This window comes from Equus asinus, chromosome 29, assembly GCF_041296235.1.
Source record: "Equus asinus isolate D_3611 breed Donkey chromosome 29, EquAss-T2T_v2, whole genome shotgun sequence".
NCBI classification, from domain to species: Eukaryota; Metazoa; Chordata; class Mammalia; order Perissodactyla; family Equidae; genus Equus; species Equus asinus.
This window is the reverse complement of record NC_091818.1, coordinates 25,504,933-25,517,513: the sequence shown is the minus strand read 5'-3', so window position 1 is coordinate 25,517,513 and position 12,581 is coordinate 25,504,933.

Here is a 12,581-nt window from a genome sequence, read left to right as displayed (position 1 = left end):
CTATAAAGCAAGAAAAGCACACAGCGTACTGCATTATAAACATCAGGCCTTCAAGGAGTCCTTCCTTCTAGACCACAACTACCAAGTACACTGTTTAAAGCTTTCCATTTCTTCAAAGTTGAAAATTTCATAAGCTAAACTAATTTTAGTGCACAATTTTAAAATTTCAAATGCTTCTCTGAAACGTGTATAAAGATAATGTGTATTTATGTGAAAATATCACCTACCAATTATTAAAAGTGGTAACATCTCAGATTAAATAGCATGAGGATTTGATTAAGAGTCAAGGGATGACTCTGAACATAGTAATTTGTCTATTCCAGTTGGATATTATCAGTTCTAGAGTCTAATAAAAGCCAAGAGGTTTCGGCGTAGGTTTGTAATTTAAATTCTTTCTCGAGAGTCATCATATGTAAAGTGCTTATTTTTCTTTTATCACCAGCTGTAATCTATGATTATGCGGTGCACACTCTGTTATGTAAACTTGTTTCATGTCGTGCTTCATCCACAACCAAAGTTCTTAAATAAAGGGTTGGGAAAGGAAATAGCGAGGCCCTTGGCCTGGACAATATTATGCTACTACATCCTTTATGGAAAAGCTCCTGAGACTAGATCATTTTCGTGTCTTAACTTCTGCTGCAATGAGACAACAGATCCGCTCTTGTAAAAATCCATCAATAAGCGTTTGTCACCTGGCTAAAGCTGAGGACCAAGATGAGAAGCATGACAGGGAGTTGGGGCAGAAGCACCCTTGATATGGAATTTGGATCTTACTGCCAAATATCCTCGGGTGCTGTGGTAGAGATTTTCCTCTATATGGGGCTTAATTTGGGTCATCCCTCTTTAAAAGAGAGATCAGTAAAAATGTGAAGAAAGTGATACAGCTCAGCCAGCTGCAGAAGCGAGGCCACCTGAGGGAATATTGTAAACCCATTGTTTGGGGACTTTCGGGAAGTCTCCAGGTCTGGTGCAGTGACCAGAGTGGCTCTTCATGCTTGGAACATAACATCGGAAATCTGTGACACAGGCATTGCAGGATATAGTGAGGTGATTCGGGAAAGGTGGACATCTAAATGGAGAGGAATCAAAGGGAAGTTACCAGATTTCATGCAATCTAAGATTTCATCCAGAGATGTGAAAAATGTGAATCTTAGAATCTGTGAAATCAGGTAGATAATAAGAATTTATCAGGGCCGGCCCAGTGGTGCAGTGGTTAAGCACTCACGTTCCGCTTCTCGGTGGCCCAGGGTTCGCCGGTTCGGATCCTGGGTGCGGACTTGGCACCGCTTAGCATGCCATGCTGTGGTAGGCGTCCCACATATAAAGTGGAGGAAAATAGGTACGGATGTTAGCTCAGGGCCAGGCTTCCTCAGCAAAAAAGAGGAGGACTAGCAGTAGTTAGCTCAGGGCTAATCTTCCTCAAAAAAAAAAATAAATAAATAAATAAAAGAATTTATCAGACAAAGATCTTTTCAGGGGCTCCGTTTCATCAGACCATCGGGGGATCTACTCTCATGAGAAGCGGAACATTCATCAGGCTTTTCCATAACTTGGACAAAGTACCACATAGGACCTTCTACCTCTCTTTGTTCCTTTTCCAGTGTCTCAAGGCAGCTTGCCAATAACTAACTCAGATTCTCAGGTACGTAGATTCCAAGAAAGACGTGATCTAGACAGCAAACATGTGATTTCAGTGAGCGTGAATATTCGCCTGTAGCCTGGCCTAAATGAACTGATGAAGGACAGTATTTAGACCTGCCTCCATGAGGACTAGACTCACAACCAAGGTGTTCCCCACAACCAACCTCCGAGGCAGGCCTTGCCTGGACAGCCAGCTTGGCTCTGTCATTAACATCCTGTAACTGCAAGATGAGGCACCCTTGATTGTCCTTCAGCTTCAAACTCTGTCTTAGAAATGTGGTACAAAAAAATTCTAATTTAGCAATTTTGAGAACTACGGGGGAACATTAGACATAGGAGAATACAATAGCGTGTCACCCAGTAGTGCAACATCATCGTTACAATGTCTGTTTACTTACTTGGAAATACTTCAGTGTATGCTAAGAGGTATTATGTGTATGCTACATGGGTTATGCCGTAACCGAGCACATAACCAAAGGGCTGATCAGGAGCACACATCCAGGGATGGTCACCCACCGTTGCACAAATCAGAAAGCCCACGTGGCGGAAGGGACTACTCCAAGCTCTGCTGTCAATGGTTCTAGATGAACAAGTCACACTGCGCCAGTTTTATACTGACCGTTAGCAATGGGTTTTTATTGGTGAATGTAGTGGCCTATTAACTAGCACAGTAGATATAGAAGTGGGCACAAACCGGGACCGGCCCTGTGGCGGAATGGTTAAAGTTCGCGTGCTCTGCTTTGGTGGCCCAGGGTTTCACCAGTTTGAATCCTGGGTGTGGACATGGCACTGCTCATCAAGCCATGCTGAGGTGGTATCCCACATGCCACAACTGGAAGGACCCACAACTAAAAATACACAACTATGTATGAGGGGCTTTGGGGAGAAAAAAGGAAAAATTAAAAAAAAAACCTTAAAAAAAAAGTGGGCACAAATTGGTGAACTTAAAGATGTTCAAGATACATAGGTCAGCTAAAATAGTTCAGAAATCCTCCCAGCCTTGCAGGAACAGTATGCTAGAATCTCACAAAGGCTGTGACTCAAACCCTGAGAGATGGGGCTTGGCACTTGGACCCTTAATATTCCTCTGTCTGTTTTGTCTTTGCTTTATAGTTGCCTGATACCTGTTAAAATGGCTTCGGGCCAGCCCTCGTGGCCTAGTGGTTAAGTTCAGCACTCTGCTTCGGTGGCCAGGGTTCAGTTCCCAGGCACAGACCTACACCACTCGTCTGTCAGTGGCCATGCTGTGGTGGTGGCTCACATAAAACCAAAAAGAAACCAGGAAGATTGGCAGCGGATGTTAGCTCAGGGTGAATCTTCCTCCGCAAAAATAAATAAGATAAAATAAAAGGACTTAGGATCTTGCTTCTGAAACGTTATCACACTTGCTTCAAAGGAACCGTTCACCACTGGTGGTAGTCAGAACACCTAAAAAGAAGAAGGGTGTGACTTCGTGGACCTCACCAAACAGGTTGCATAAACTGTTTGGGGTCTGCTTGCTAATGAGCGTTTTTTTTTTAAAACAAATGTCTGAGACTTGCTTTCATTATAAGCTGACAGCAAGTTTGTTGGGAAATCACTGAACTTTACTTTCATCAAACTTCTTAAAAGGATACAGCATCTACCCAAAGAAACCTAGGACTCGCACGTAACCAAATTAGGTCAGTTTTCTGGGAAGCCAGAAGAAATAATAAAAGCTTCCTTAATATACCTGATTTTGATGTATAAAATATGTCTCTCTTTTCTATAATTAATTTTTTATTGGGGTAGCATTGTTTTACAACATTACATAAATTTCAGATGTCCATCATCATATTTTAATCTATGTGGACGATATCGTGCTCACCAACTGAAGTCTAACTGCCATCCATCACCTCTGCGTCTGTCTTATTTGTCCTTGTAGCCTCAGCCCAACCCATGCCATCTGCATAGCCAGTGTTCAGTATTTATCAAGTGACTCAATGACTGAGTAACCATGAATAAATTCTGTAAAAGAGTTGTTCCTAAAGAGCTATGCACCTCAGTAGTTCGCACTAGAGAACTAGACAAAATCCCATTGGCTGCTTTCTCGAGGGGAGGTTGAGAGATTAATCCAAGTTGCCAATGCTTGATGGCTTCGGGAAATCAAACACTCGAGGGGAGAAGCAGACCTTCTTGCTAAGGTTAGAACTTATTGCTCTGCTGCCATGTTCTTTATGAAGAAAGAAACCCACATCATCGATGTATAAGTGAGGAGAGAGGAAGGATTGAAAGGGAGAGTTTGCCATCAAAATATTCTGGATCCAGGTTCAAGCCACCAAGGAAGAGATTGGCCCAGTTAGGAAAAGTTATATCTGACCAGGATGGTAAATTTTGTGTCACCTTGGCTGGGCCTTGGTGCCCAGATATGTAGGCAAACATTATTCTGGATGTTTCTGGGGGGGCTGTTTTTTGTTCAGATTAACACTTGAATTGGTGGGTTTAGAGTAAATTAGATTATCCTCCATAATTGAGTAGGCCCCCTCCAATTGGTTGAATGCTATAATTCATTGGTTATACTATAACCGAGGTACTGAGCAGGAATTAAAGATGGTCCCCATCTGAGCAAGAGGGAATCCTGCAGCAGACGGCCTCAGACTTGAATTACAATGTTGGCTCTTTCCCGGGTCTTCGGCCTCATGACGATCTTCAGATTAGAACACAGCATCAGCTCTCCCTGGGGTCTCCAGCCTTCACACCCACCCTGCAGATTTTAGACTCGCCATTGTCAGGACAGGGAAGATCCCGCTTCTATCCTCCTTGTGTTCTTATGGCTGGACTAACAATAAAATTGACACAAGACCAGGCTGACAGGAGAAAAACCCAATTTAATTACATGCACATGGGGGAATCATGAAAGCGATGCTCGAAGAGTGAACTAAGCAGGCAGTATATATATATATATATATATATATATATACTTATATATATATATATATTTATATATATATCTTTTACATGGAGACACAATAACTTTGTGAGGAATGACAGGACAAAGAAACTTAGGTTTGGGTATGTAATTAGGAGGAATTTAAACAGAGCTTATGTTTAAGGTAGTAAATTAGCAAGGTTTGTTTATGCAGCTTTTTGGCCCTGAATCGCCAGCTCTGGTGATAAGGATGCAAGGAGAGCATCTTTCACATGGAGATTCATTTCCTGCTTTCAGGGGGAACAGAGACAGGAGAGTCAGAAAGCCCTTTTTGCTTCTCAAGTAACTTTAATTCAAAATGGTCAATATGCCATTCTGAGACACTGTAGGAAGGCTTGCTCTGGTCCCCAACACCATCCTCCATAATCATGTGAGTCAGTTCCTCAAAATCAATCAATCAATCAATCTATCTATCTATCTAAAATCGTCCATTGGTTCCATTTCTCTGGAGAACACTGACTAACACAGTGACCAATGAAAAATAAATATATTAATTAGAGCATACCATTTTACTCTTGCAGTTCTTGTTATCTTATTATCAACAACAGTAAATGTGATGGTTAATTTTATATGTCAGCTTCACTGGGCTAAGGGATGTCCAGATAGCTGGGAAAACATTATTTCTGGGTGTGTCTGTGAAGGTGTTCCCAGAAGAGATGAGCATTTGAATGGATAGACTGAGTAAAAAGATCCACTCACCAATGTGGGTGGGCATGTCATGCAATCCAGTTGAGGGGCTCTATAGAACAAAAAGGTGGAACAAGGGCTAATTTGTTCTCTGTTTGAGCTGGGACATCCACCTTCTTTTGTCCTCAAACATCAATGCTCTTGGTTCTTGGGCCTTTGGACCCAGACTGGGACTTACCCCACTGGCTCCTGGTTCTCGGAGCTCTGGGATGGGATGGAATGATGCCACTGGCTTTCCTGGACCTCCAGCTTCCAGATGGCACATTGGGACTTCTGAAACTCCATAGTCATGTGAGCCAATCCCTCTTAGTAAATCTTTCTATATAGACAGATATATAGAAAGACATATATATCTATGTATCTTATTGGTTCTGTTTCTCTGGAGAACCCTGACTAATACAATAAATATATTAAAAGGACTAAGAAAAATAATTATTACAAGTCTAAAATTTACTGAATGCCTACTATGTCCTAGGAACTTTTCTAAGAACTTAACATATTCCTCATTTAGCTGATTACCCACAACTTAAAAATGAGAAAATGGAGACATCAAGAGGTTGATTTACCAAGTTCACACAGCTTGCCAGGGGTAACACTGGGCTCTGAACACAGACAGTCTTGCCCCAGGGCTTGTACACTTACTCAATCATTGTGCCATATTGCCTCGCTGAACTGTCACGAAGAAAAATTATTTCAGGTTCTTCCCACAATGTTGGTTTTGGCAATGGTCTGAGAAGTACCTTTAAAGGTGTTGGGCACATATTAGTGACTTAATTATGAGTCTGTGTTGCTGGAATTGCTGTAGAGAATCAAATACATTAACATGCTGTCTAACTGGAACCCAGTTATCAGGGAACTTGTGCAATGTTCGTGAGAACAAGAAATTAAGCATGAAGACGTGTTTGTCCACAGAGGCTACAAAGTTCATGCCTAATACCTATTTGCTTTACTCCTAGGAAAACTTCTTAAGTTTTTCTCAGACCCCATATATCCTAACCCTTATGTACAATTCCAACAGAGCTCGCGATCTGCCTTCTATCTGCACAGCTAATGTAAGTAGGGATGTATACTGACAGCTATGAAAAGTAATAGCTGGCACAAGGGCATTGACTATAAAAATCCACAACAAACATTCAAATAACATGAGAGGTTTAGGCCATTGTGAAGAGCAAATCGACCTATATTTGTCACTGGCCCTGAGAACATCACTGTAAAATAACCAAGGTTCATAATAGTGACCACGAGTCATTGATTATGTTTACTGCCACTGTGTTTAACATACTCGCCTTAAAAGGCAGGTGTGTGTATAGAACAATTAGAGAATATATTGTGTTGATTCTAAAAGTTATTCTAGCCTTATTCAATCTCTGAGGTGGTTTGATACAGCCGAAGTTTTATTTTACCCCTTCAACAAAAGGTTTTTTGTCAGTTCTTTGTCACTTGCTTGAGATTGCTTTGTGTTGTTGTCATGTCAGAGTTTTCAGAGCTGAAAGGACCTTAGAGATGGTACACTTTAGTCTGCTTCTCAAAGGCACATAGGTAGCTAGGCCATAGCTAGATCTAGGATTTCTTTATTCTTTGGTCCATCACAGTGTAATAGTCATGTTAAGCTATGTTGTGTTCCAGTAACAAACAATCCCAAATCTCAGTGACGCAATGCAACGAAAGTTAATTTCTCACTCGCACTCTGAGTCCCACAGATTTGGCAGGGAGCTCTGCTCCACTCAACTACTTAGGGATCCAACTGATAGAAGCTTCGTCTTCTTGTGACAACAGCATCTGGAACACAAGGCCTCTTGGGCCACTTTACTAAGAGAAGGAAGGAGAAAGAATCAGGCACTGGCAATTAAATACATTGGCCCCTTCCACACACTCCACTGATCAGAAAGAATCACTTGACTCCACCAACTGCAAAGGGAGCCGTAAAGTCTTCTTCCAAGTCCTCAGGAAGTAGCAGGAACTAATACTGGTGACACTGGTGATGTCTACCAGTGTTCTTTCTATCCGGTCACCCTTCTTAAACAACTTTGCAAATTATGATAGTGATGGAGATAATAACAATGTGATGATGTTGATGATGATGTCTGATATCTGCACAGGTTCTTAAGGTCCAGAAAATGCTTCTTTCACATATCTTATTAACTCAACCTTGTGCAATAATATCTTCCTTTTTCATATGAGAAAATTAAGCTCAGTGAAAGTTCACTTGAACGGAGTGATTTTCTTAGGATCACACAAATGAGTCTCCAGGAGATGGAATACCAGAAATCTAATCAGAGCTGCAGAAGCCCTGAGGAGGAAAGTGGGATAAGAATCTAGCTCTGGGCCAGCCTCCGTGGCCTAGTGGTTAAGTTTGGCACGCTCTGCCAACTGAGGAAGATTGGCAACAGATGTTGGCTCAGGGCAAACCTTGCTCAGCAATAAAAAAAAAAAAAAATCTAACCCAGGAACTGGCCAACACAAGAAAATCCACTCTATTCTCAGAATTCACTGCTAAATTGCAGCAAAAGTGCTTTAAAGAACAGATCTTAATAAAATTAAGAAAATAGTGAAACTAATTTCTAATTATGACTTTCACATCAGAACTTGCCTGGCACGTAAGTAAGGACACAATATTTATATTAGTGTGAAGACACAGGAAAAACTCCACGTTCCCAATAGAATATATGAGGTGTTATGTAATGACACTTTTTGATTTGAAATATCACATGTAGCCTAGAAATTTAAGACATCAACTGATTGAATCTAGATATGACAAAATAAATTACAATTGTGAAATAAATTGACCCTGGACAATCTACGAGAGAACTTAATTAGGATTTTAGAAGCAAAGGCAGCCCAGTGAGAATGGCAGACCCAATCGCGCAATGAGCGTTAAGCATTAAGTTAAGCACAGCAGAAACTACAGGGGAAAGGTTTGGTCTTCTGGAAACTTACACATTAATTGAGAAGACAAAACTAATATGCGTAAAATGACACAGGTTCTTACACAAGAGCCCGTAACAAAGTGTTCTTTTGCATAGTGAATTGCAAATGATGTAGGAAATCTGAAGAAAACAATATTCCGAGAAAGAAAGAGGAAATCATTGGGGCCAGCCCCGTGGCCAAGTGGTTAAGTTCGCTTGCTCCGCATTGGTGGCCCAGGGTTTCACTGGTTCAGATCCTGGCTGCGGACATAGCACTGCTCATCAGGCCATGCTGAGGAGGCATCCCACATAGCACAACCAGAGACACTCACAATTAGAATGTACAACTATGTAGTGGGGGGCTTTGTGGGAAAGAAGAAGGGAAAAAAAAGAAGATTGGCAACAGTTGTTAGCTCAATGCCAATCTTAAAAAAAAAAGAAAGGAGATCATTGAAAGAGGAATACTCAGTGAACATTTCATGCAAAAGCTGATGTCGAGTCAGGGCTGGAAGCCTGAGTCTAGTCTGTGCAGGGAGGAAGAAGTATTCCTCCATACTTTAGGTCCCTCCGGCTGGCCTAAGAATTAAATTGACATGAGAAGAATAACAAGAGACAACAAACAAAGTTTACTAACATGTATACATGGGAGAAACCCAGGAAACCTGAGTTACTGGCCCAAATCACTGAAGCCACCACCTTACGTACCATCTCCAGCTAAAGACAAAGGAGGATGCTGGGGGTGGTGGTCTGGGACTTCAGAGGGGAGGAAGGCAATTTACATGGAGATGGAAAAGTACCTGAAAGGTGCTCAAAGCTGTTTAGTTCACATGGTTTGAAATGTTTGCATTCACAGGGGTTCCGCAAACTTTTCCTGAACCTGTTTGTTATTAACTAATTTTAAAAAGGAAGATTACATTCCAATGTTCTTCTTCCTTAGTTACTATGAAACATTCAGACTGTAAAAGGGGACTAATGCCAAGCTGGTTTGTACCACATGCAAAGTACTCAAGTAACAAACGAACATGCTTCTTTGTTACTTTTTGTTATACTATTACCTGGGGAGGAAGTTTGAACTAAGTCTGAACCATTGCCAAGCCGAGAGAGGATTCCCTCGTTCAGCTCATTTCTCCTTGAATAATTCATTGGCAAAGTCCCTTTGACCTGCAACAAGCCTAGACTAGATTTTCTTATCATGTCTCAATAAATTTTAACTGTACCCCTCCCTATCTTGATGTCATTGTTTTATTTATTACTATATTTTGACAGCTTTTAACAATTCTTCAAACTCCATAGCTTGAAACAGTTTCTAGTTTTGCTTTTTATTTTCATTGTCTTCTCAGACTGCTTAGCTCAGCTAATAAGCTAATGAGACCAACGCATCCAAAATCATGGGCGTGGCTTGTCACACCTTCTCTTGTCCTTGGCCACAGGCTGCCCTCTGACTCCCTGTGATATTGTGATTTATAATAAGAAATATAAGCCCCAGTGGCCTAGTGGTTAAGTTTGGCATGCTCTGTTTCAGTGGCCCAGGTTTGGTTCCCAGGCGCAGAGCTACACCACTTGTCAGTAGCCATGCTGTGGTGTTGGCTCATATACAAAAAGAGCAAAAAGAGGATTGGTAGTAGATGCTAGCTCAGGGATAATCTTCCTCAGCAAAAAAAAAAAAGAAAAGAAAAGAAAAGAAAGAAAGAAATATGTATTTGTTTTATTCTTTGCTCAGTTTCTGGCACAGAGTTCCTAAAACTCTTTGTTTCCCAAGTGTTAAGAGTGATAAGGGTGTCTTTTGTTATTCATAACAACCCCTTTTTAACCACACCTGAGTTTATGTTAATGAAGGGACTTGTGGCAAGCCCTGAGGACGTGGGCTGGTTGCTAGGGGAACCAATCAGGATTAGAGGATTGAAACTTTCAGCCCCACCCCGCAACTTCCAGGGAAGGGAGAAGGGCTGGAGGTCAAATCAATCACCAAAGTCCAATGATTTAATCTGTCATGCCTATGTAGTGAAGCCTCCAAAATACCCAAGAAAGAAAAGTTTGGTGAGCTTCTGGGTTGCTGAGCGTGTGAAGGAGCCAGGAGGGCGGTGCAGCCAGAGAGGGCTTGGAAGCTCTGTGCCCTCTCCCCATACCTGCTCCATGTATCCTGTCCATCTGGCTGTTGTATCCTCTTATAACAAACCAGTGATCTAGTAAGTATGCTGTTTTCCTGAGTTCTGTGAGCTGCTGTAGCAAATTCATTGAACCTGAGGAGGTGGTCTGCGAACCTCCAATGTATAGCCAGTTAGTCAGAAGCACAAGTGACAACCTGGGCTTGTTACTAAACCAGGCTCATTTTGCCTGCCACACAAGATACCCGTTACCAAGATGACAAGTTTGCAGGAGAGAAAGGATTCACAAGACAGCCAAGCAAGGAGGTGGGAGAACTGATCTCAAGTCTGTTTCCCCCCAAAATGCGGATTAGGGATATTCATAGGATAAAGGGGTGGGGCGGTCCCAAGTGTGGGAATAGAAGATTGGAGGTCACAAGTGAGATAGTTGCTGATCTGCACAAGCGTAGTCAAGCTTCGCGGCTCTTCGTAGGGTGCGTGTTCACAAAATGGCATCATTACCATGATCTGAGGGTGGAGTTTTCAGCTCCTTTATGTCAAAGGGTCACATATCGGTCATCCACACAAGGACCAGTTGACGAGTTGGTGGTCTAAACCAGCCTGAACTGGACAAGGCGTCAACTCTCAGTTCCTGAAAAACTTAAGCACCTGTTACCATGGTGACCCATGTGTCAGAGATGTTATCTGTAGGGTGGACTTTAGTAATGCGTTATCTCACTACTTTTGTAAACAGACAACTAACTGAGCATAGTTAAAGCACGTTGGACTCTGGTTTCGGACTTGTGACTGGCATCTGAAGGGAGGGCAGTCTCGTGGGACTGAGTCCTTAACTTGTGGGATCTGACGTTATCTCCAGGTAGGATGCTGTCAGAATTGAGTTAAATTCTAGGACCCCCAGGTGGTGTTGCAGAACTGCTTGGTGTGTGGAAAACCCACACGTTGGGTGTCAGAAGTGAAGTAGTGTTGTAGTGAAGTACTGAGAGCAGAGGAGACACACAGGAGTGACTGTTTCCTTTGGACCCCTTAACCTCCATCTCTAAAATGTACCGCCATAGTCATTCGGCTGAGGGGCTGGGTAGTTGAGGAGATGGACCATAACCCCTGAATGCCCCACTCCAAGGACTTGCCCTCTGTCAGAGGCTGTTAGCCTTTAATTTGTTGAGGACGGCCATCAGCGAGACTCTAGGGCTCAATTTCCCCCCCTTATAGAAAGAGGGGGAGGATTAATATGAATAATTACGAAGACTATGTACCACCACATAAAAGCAAGACGTGAGATGATTTGTGCCCTTTGAGGCCAACCATTTAAAAACGCCTGCAGTTATCATAGCCAAGAATGAAAGGGAAAACAAAATAAAAATAAAAAAGGAAAAACATTTATGTTTTACGGAGGTGGAATTATGAATGAACTTATTTTTTCCTCTAAGTTTTCTCTGAACATTGTTGTTATAAATAAACCAGATCAAAACTCCTCTGGACTGGGCTCTGACTTTCCTTTTATGTCCAAATAAAATGGTTTAATTATACACCCCAATATTTCCCTATTTTTTTTTTTTTAATTCCCAGTGTGGCTCTGGGCAAGCTTTTATTTCCCTGATCCTTTCTGTTTGCTCGTGTGCCCGGGGCTGACGTCCATTCTCAGTACAGCTTCTCCTTGAACAGAGACCAGCTCTCCTCCTTCAACGCAAAATCACTGTTAACTCAAGACTATTCACTCATTTTTCTCTTGCTGATTCTTTAAGAAAAAAAAAGGGGGTGTACAGAACAATGTCTAACAGAAAGCAACTTGAAATTGGAGATTATATCCATTTTCACCCCACCAAACATCCTTAGTCACCTTCCCCCAGAAATCTTTCTCTTCCATCTCTGACTGGATCAAATGTCCCCTATGAATATGCCTTTGCCCTATCTGTTCTTAACATTTAAGTCTGTTATAATTCTACATTTATTTGTGTGGTTACTGGGATTAATAACTTTCTCTCCCTCTATATTATAAACTCCGTAGGGCAGGTCCGTTTTTGATTTTGTTCACCATTGCATTCAACACATCTTTGCTGAATAAATGAGCAATGATTGTTAATACTTATTGGGCACATGAGATTTTATAGCTATTGTGTTTAGGTGCTATGTATGATCCAGACATTGTTCTCAGAGTTTTATATATAACATCTCATTTAATACTCATAGCAACTTTTGTGAGATGTACATTTTTATTATTTCTATTACAGGGATGACAAAACTGAGACACAGAGAGGTTAAGTGATGGCCCAAGGTCACACAGGTAGTAAGTAGAAG